This window comes from Apium graveolens, chromosome 1 (genome assembly GCF_009905375.1).
Source record: "Apium graveolens cultivar Ventura chromosome 1, ASM990537v1, whole genome shotgun sequence".
Classification (NCBI taxonomy): domain Eukaryota; kingdom Viridiplantae; phylum Streptophyta; class Magnoliopsida; order Apiales; family Apiaceae; genus Apium; species Apium graveolens.
Genome location: NC_133647.1, coordinates 104,505,902 through 104,514,173, shown reverse-complemented (window position 1 = coordinate 104,514,173; position 8,272 = coordinate 104,505,902).

The window sequence follows — 8,272 nt, the reverse complement described above, 5'->3', positions numbered from 1 at the left end:
AAAAAAGCTTCGTTTTATTACAACCTAAGGGTTAAAGAAAGATTCTTCAAGCAAGGAGATTTGGTGTTAAGGAAAGTGGAAGCTTCTGGTGTAGGACAGAAAGGCAAACTTGCCCCAAATTAGGAAGGGCCGTACAGAGTCAAAAGCGTTCAGGGTAGAAGAACCTACAAGCTGGAGACTATGGATGGTTTTGAAGTCCCAAGAACCTGGCATGCACAAAACCTGAAGGTTTACTATGTGTAAGATAGTCGAAGTACGATTCTCACTTGTCATTATGACAAGTAGATTTAAAAGCACCTCGAAGCTTTATTTGCGTAGGATTTTATATTCTAGTAGAATTTACATTGTCTAGTTATTATTGATTAGGGTCGAACCCATGCTATGTAAGGTTTTGGAAAACCAAACTTCATATTAAAGAGTTTGAAATTATTTCAACCTAAGGATGTTTAAAGTTCAAATGCATATTAAGTATTGGAAAGATAAAGTAGAAAGAGGCAAGTAAGGAAAGCAGCATATGAAATAACCCCGAAGGGTAACAAGTTCTGACATAAACAAAGTTCACATATTGTCTAAAAAGAAGATATACATAAAAAAAACTTAGGCCTCGGAAGGCTGGGATTCTTCGGAACCACTATCCGAAGTCTCCTCGGACGTCTCAGTCGTCCCCTCAGAAGTCCCCGTAGAGGTTCCATCAGAACCGCCTTCGGATGCTTTGGATGATGCGGGAGACACTAGATTCTGAGGCGCAACCCTTGGAGGCTCTTCCACCCTAACCTTCTTCACAGCAGGCTCAGAATCTTCTTTGGAAGAAGTCTCCTCCTCCCCAGAGCTGGACTCGAGTTCTTTCCTCTTGTGTCCTGCGCTCCCTGAAGGGCCATCTTTGATCAGATCAGCGAGCTTGTCAGTAACGCACCCAAGCTCTGGAACTCGAACAGGGCAAGGAAAGTGTAATAACCCCAATTTTTGGGAAATTTTTGAAACCCTTATGAATAGTGTTTTTGCTGAATGAGAAAACTTTTCATGCCACACTATGTAGGGGTTCTGATATGGATATTCTGAGATTTTATTAGTACTTTATATGGGATATAAGTGTATGTAAAGATCGTCAGAATCCAAATCCGAACACTTTGATTTTTCCCGGAAATACACTAGATACGGAAAGATTTGAGAAAAAGGTAACAGGATAAAAAAGATTTAAATTAAAGGATTATAGGAGAGGATCATAAAAGGAATATAATATATTGAGAAAGGTTAAGGGAACCTAAGTAATAAGATCCCGGGTATGATCCTTCAAACGATAAACGAAAATGAAAGTTAAGCGAACCGTATAACAGATCAGCGGTCATTAGGCAAACAATTAGGAAGTTAATCAAAGGGATTAGAGAGGATGATGTCACCCAACCAATGAGAAGAGGACAAGGAGGGGAGGATGACATCATGAGGATGACACAAGCATGACATGGGAAGGAAGGAGATGTGGTGGCTTTTTAACCACACAAAATCAAGGGCAACTAGGTAATTTACTAAAACAAACACAAAAATCAAACCAACCAAGCCAAGCAAATCATTTTTCATCAAAATCAAAAAAAAACCAAGGCATTGTTCTTCATGCTCTCGGCCAAAACAGAACCAGAACACTAAAACTGCTGTATCTCCTTCATTTCTCACTCAAATATTGTGTTCTATAGCTCATTGGAAAGGTATTGAGATGGCCTACAACTCTTGTTCACAAGTCTCGTCCAAATAATCATGGTAAGACCCTCATTTTTACAGTTCTTTAAATCGGACTTTTAGAAACTTCAAAGCCTAACTTTATGTTCTTGATTTCTTTGGAAAGATCAAGCTTGTAGGAGGCTCCCTAAGGCTTCCTAGCAACTTAACACCTCCCAAGGAAGGTATAAACTTCAAACCCTAGCCTTTACTTTATTTGTTAGTAAGTTTAATGGTTGGTGTTGTGAAATGAGAAGCATGGATTGTGATTATTAGTAGTTTGGTTTGATTTGGAAGTGTTTTTGGTAATTGAAGCTTGATTATAGTTCATAGGTCGTGATTGTGGTTGTTTGAGTTGAAAACCTTGGAGATTATGGACTGATGTGGTATGGTTTAGGTGAAGTTTTGTTGTATTGATGGTTATGAGTTGGTTGGTGGTTAATTGGAGTAGTTTAAACATTGGTAATCGCGTAAACATAGCCGTCGTAACGTCCGATTTTCTTTGGACTGTTTTTGTGCATAACATTAGGACCCGAGAACCCCCTGCTAGATTATGACCACTGCCATGTTTAGTTAGCTCATGTTACGATCTTCGTTTTGATATGTAGTTCGTTCGATTCCGATGCACGGTTTAGGAGAAACGACCGTTTCAAGTAACGGCGTTTCGCGAACGAAACTTTTCCCCTCGCCTTACTTTGGAACATAGGTTAAAGACCAAAAAGCGTTAATTAATGCATGAAACATTTATGGTTAGTGTGTTAGGCAGTTGGGAAGGAATCGCCTTAAAACTCGTAAAGGTTAAATTATTAAAAATGGTGGAGCCGAGGGTACTCGAGTGACTTAAGAGAATCAGTAAGCGCAAAACGAGCGTTAGAGTCTGAGTTGGTTAGAGTATAGATTTACAAGTGACTTTGGTTTAATTCCAACTTACTTGTTGTTTATAGGTTACCAGACTCGTCCCGAGCCATTCGTAACCCCCAATCGCTCAGGCAAGTTTTCTACCCGATATACTGTTATTGTGATGTAAATATATGTATATGCATTATCTTGTGATAGTGCATGATTGTTATTAGCAAATTTTGCGATATATTGGAGCATGCTGATATGGTATATATGCATGTCTGTTTCGTAATCTGGTTATCTATCTGTTGATTTCAATGCTTATAGTTGCATAATACCTATGCTAGAAATAAGCAAGTAGTTGCGTATACCCTTAGTATAGGGGATAAAAGGTGAACATATTTCTAAACCGGGAGTCGATGTTCCCGAGTATATTATATATATTTATATATATATGGATATAGTTTTTAAAACTATGGATCGAATAAGGTTTATTCGATACCTTTATTTTACTTAATTGAATATTAATTTGAGTATTCATTCGAGGGCTTATGACTCAGTTTATTTTATTATTTGAATATTATTTGAATATTCATTCGAGGGCTTATGACTCTGTTTATATTATTATTGAATATTACTTGGATATTCATTTGAGGATGTATGACTCCTTTATTTTATGAATATTATTTATAGTATTCATTCGAGGTATTATGACTCCGCTTATTACTTAATAATATTCTTTATTGTATTAAAGAATAAGGTGTCGATAATCAAACTTACTTTTGATTATTCAAATAAAGATATTACTTTCGTATAAGTATATCTTTGATTATTTGCTATTCATTTCAAGTATAAGTTTTAATACTTCTACTTCAATTATTTTATAAAGATTATTCTTTATGGGAATATTATTTAAATAATAATATTCAGATATTTTCTAAATATTCTGGGGACTGATTTACTTCATTAAATCAGCTTCACTCCAAACATTCTTAAAAATGTTTTGCGAGTCTTCAAAATGATTTTTTTAAAAGTTAGAGCGGATCCCAAAACTCATTTTTTTTAAGATCCTCCTTTCGAAGGGGATTTAAATACTCGCTCAAAACCTGAGGGATCCGGCTCTGTGGTGTGTTTTATATTCGCAACAAGGTTGCTGTTTTGATAAATGAATTGATTACTTACCCAACACTCGGGAAGTAAAATTCTTGGAACAAGTTAATCCATTAACAGGCATCGCCTGGGAAATATCGGTGAGTTCTCCTTTCCAAATAGATACGACTTCTTGGTGGAGCCGTATCAACAAGTTTCTACTTGGGGAAAGTGGGGACAAGCTTTACGTTTCAGAGTCATGGATTTCATCTGAACTAGGAGTGGCGTAAGTGGCCGAGTAGCGCCGGCCCAGCCTTATTATATTGGCCCAAATGGCCTGGAAGTTCCGCTAAGGCGGTCCATTCCTTAGGAGTTCAGTGTTCGGTTGACAAGTAAATCCGACAGGTTCTCCTCTACATGTAGAAAATGGTGGGGTTGTACTATTACGACTGATCATCGTAAGTGGTCTTTGTAAGTCATATGTCATAGCCTATTTGTATATTCGAGGATTCAACTCAACTCAAATAAGAATGTAATAAGTAAATAGTGGATCTACCGTCAGAGAGATCTCGCAAAGTAATATCTGTCAAAGGATTCAGAGACAAGGTTCATCTACAGACTTGAGGAATTAATTCACTGGAAGAAGTTCAAGAAATTGATCATGCCTCGGTGATATAAGTCAAGATCGTGGATTTAATCAAGTGACAGAGATCTCGTCAGGGTATCAATAAATTACAAGGATTTAATCTGAAGAAAATCAAAGTGTCAGAGTCAAGACATGAAGAAACGTCACGGAAGTTAGTCACTCATGAACCAGACAGTACATCGAGTGTCAACGTTGAAGTGGTGGAATTGATTCATAATTTTCAGTGATTTTCAGAAGATTTGCAGAAGAATGGTTGCTGCTCAAGACTAGAATTAATTCTCTATTAATTAATTGAGTCATCTAATTTAATTAAGAAAATAAATTATATCTGCGAAGAATAATTTATTTATTAATTGAATTAATTGATTAATTAATTCTGAATTAATTCTAGGAATTTTAGGAATTTTCAGAAGTTTAATTGGATTAAATTCAAGCATTAAATCAGCAAGACAATTGAAAATGAACTAGCATGACAATCAGGATTGTCATACCGATTGTCATGCTAGGCCATTTTACATTGTCATACCGAAAGTTACATCAGGAGGGTGATTGTCTTGCTAGTTCATTCTGATTGTCTTGCTAGTTCATTCAGATTGTCTTGCTAGTTCATTCAATTGTCCTACCGAAAGTCTTGCAAGCTTAAAGGATTGTCATTCCAATTCAATTGATTCAGCTGATTGATTAAATAGAAGCAGAGAAGCAGCATATCATTTATCATCTCAATCAAATACAAGAACAAAAGAAAGCAGCCGCCTTTGAAATATATCATTCTTCATCTGCAGAAATTCAAGATCAATTTCTAGTTTGTTAATGTTAAATCCAAACCACTAGAATTATTTATCTTGTTCTTGTGTATCAATCTAGCGGATTAAAATCCCTAGAACTTAATCTCAAATCGCGTTTAGCATTTGATTCTAATTATTGCGAAAATAGAAAAAGTTCATGTCGAATTTATTCTAGATTTGTGATAATTGATTTGAGATTAATACCTTGTAATCGATACAGTTGTTGTAACACATTTCAAGTTTAATAATATTTTTATTTAACTTGAATTTTGTTTCACATTTTTTATTCCGCATTTTATTCGATTATTTGGTAACGTTTGTATTCAACCCCCCTTCTACAAACACATTGGGACCCAACAATTGGTATCAGAGCCTTCTGATTAACGAACAAATCAAGATCCTAGACTTTTGTGATTTTTCAACTCCTTGAATTTTTATTTATTCAAAAATTCATAATGACTTCACATAAAGTTGGAACCGTTAAAATTCCACAATTTGATAAAGAGAATTATATCATGTGGAAGAAGAAGATGCTATTATTTTTACAAGTTGCAAATCCCAAATATTCAAACTTGTTAAAGAAGGGTATAAAAACTCCGATGGTTATTGAACCGGAGGTAATAATAGATGGTGTGGTGACTACTGAAGCTAGAACCTATCCAAAAGAGCCTGAAGATTTTACTCCTGCTGAGAAGGAAGAAGCCTCCTTGGATGCCAGCCTTCAATTAATATTAATTGATTCTCTTGATCCCTTGATGAACAGACATGTGATGAACTGTAAAAATTCCAAACACATGTGGGAAACTATTGAGGTGATTAATGAAGGCACAGAGGAAGTTAGGGAGAACAAGTTGGAAATCCTAACCTCTGAATATGAACATTTCAAATCAAATCCAGGAGAAGGAATTACTGAAGTGTTTGAGAGGTACAATGCGTTGATCAACAACCTGAACATCAATGGAAAGTATTATTCAATCAGGGAGGTCAACAAAAAGTTCCTTTTAACACTGCCAGCTCATCTTGAACATAGAATCACTGCCATTAGAGAAGCTAGAGATCTGAGTGAGATTTCTTTGGACAGGCTCTATGGAGTGTTAAAAACTTATGAGTTGGAGCAGATTCAACAGAAGGAAGTCTACGGGAAGGATAGAATGGTCAGCACATCTACTGCACTTGTAGCTGAAGGTCAACAACAACAGCAATCTCAACAATTGGAGAGAATGGTACAGTATTCCAAGGCTGAGGAAAATATGTTAGTAGCAGAATATGATCCTCCTACTACAAATCAATCAAGTGATGATTTTTATTCCTTGGAAGAGCTGGAGCAATTGGAAGATGAATCAATGGCCCAAATTGTCAAGAGATTCTCCCATGTCAGATTCAGGAGGAATCCCAAGCTTAAGTACAAGTCCAACTACAACAAATTCCAGAAAGGTGGATCTTCATCCTCTAACACCAGCAGTGGTGGGTACAAAACAGGGATGGTTGATCGAAGCACCATTAGATGCTATAACTGCAATGAGTTGGGACACTTTGCCACAGAATGTAGGAAGCCAAAGCAAGTAAGAAAGAACTCTGAAAGGGCTTATCTGGCAAAGGGAAGAAGCTGGGATGATACTGACAGTGAAGATGAAGATGAAGGAAATCTTGCTCTTATGGCTATTGATGGAAAAGCTTCATCGTCAAGAATAGAGGTAAAACTTTCTGATGCTGAAATGGTTTATCATCTAAGAGGTAACTTAGATTGTGCACGTCGTGATAATGAACTGTTAAGTTTACAGATCACAGACCTTGAGAAAGAGGTCAATGAATTAAGACTTGTGCACATTAATCAAGACAAATTAAAAGAACAGGTATCTTTTCTAGAGAATAGAGTTGACTGTTATAGAAAACTCGAAACTATTCTCAAAGACAAGATCACCGGTCTTGAGACTAAGGTTAGAGCCTACTTCAATTCTTGTTCGAAGGCTAAAGAGTTCTACAGTAAGCAAGCTGTTAATCAAACATCTGGAATAGGTTATGATTACAATGCTGCTATTGGAGAATTAGGCATAAACTCCCCTCCTCATGTATGTGCTAAAGGGAGGGAAGTACCATATGTGCTTAAGGGTGTTGATGAACCCCTCTATAAAGCATCAATTGCTGAACCATTTGATGTGACCTCTTCTGTTATTCAAGAAGAAATACGTGCTGAGGATCATGCTTATGAGAAGATTGTTTCCAAGTCAAGTGAGTCGAAAGTTCCAGTCAAAGTTGTGAAAGCAACTGAGACTAACTCAGACACACATGAGTTGGATAACAATAATGCCATGTCTACCATGCATAAATTGCCTGCTGTTAATCACTCTCATAAAGCATGTGGTGTTGCTAATTGTATGTCTTGTGCTTTTAATATGATGTATGCTTATTTTAATGGTAAGCATGTGTCTAATGATAAGACTACTCCTCGTCAGCATGTGAATAACAAGAAGCATGATAGGTCTAAGACTGCTAGTCCTTCTAAGGCTAGAAAGGAGACATTTGTACCTAAGCTTAAACAGAAATTTGTTAAGGCTGTTTACAAGGTCAAATGTTCAGTCATTGAGAATGTTGAGACCATTAAAATTAAAAATGTTGTTTTGTCTGACAAAGGACAGTTCTACAAGTATGCCGGGCCCAACCAAGTTTGGGTTCCGAAGAAGGTCTAATCCATTTGTAGTGCAGGGCATTAAACAAGTATAACCGGTAGTGTGGATTCTTGACAGTGGATCATCAAGACATATGACCGGAGATAGAGCCCTGCTATCAAATGTGGTTGAGAAAGCTGGCCCCCTGGTTACCTTTGGAGATAACAGCAAAGGTTTATCTGAGGGATATGGCTGTTTGCAAGCTGGGAATGTTATCATTGTAATTTTGTATATTGTGCTAGGTTATTATCAGGAAGCAGTATCTAACATATAGCACCAGTGACGAGACTTGAGAATATTACGACATATCAGGCACCTGCTGCACATTACACTTGGAATTGTACTCTAGTAAGATGTGTACAAGTGTACTCCTGGTTGGTGAGTCAAAAGAGGAAGTCAATGCACCACAGTTCATGGACTTTGCAGCTGCAGATCTATTGGACTATGCAATCTCTTCTTCACAATCTCACTTCAGGTTGGTATGAACTAGTGTACTACTCAAGCAATCATCAAGAACATGGTATGGCACTCTAACT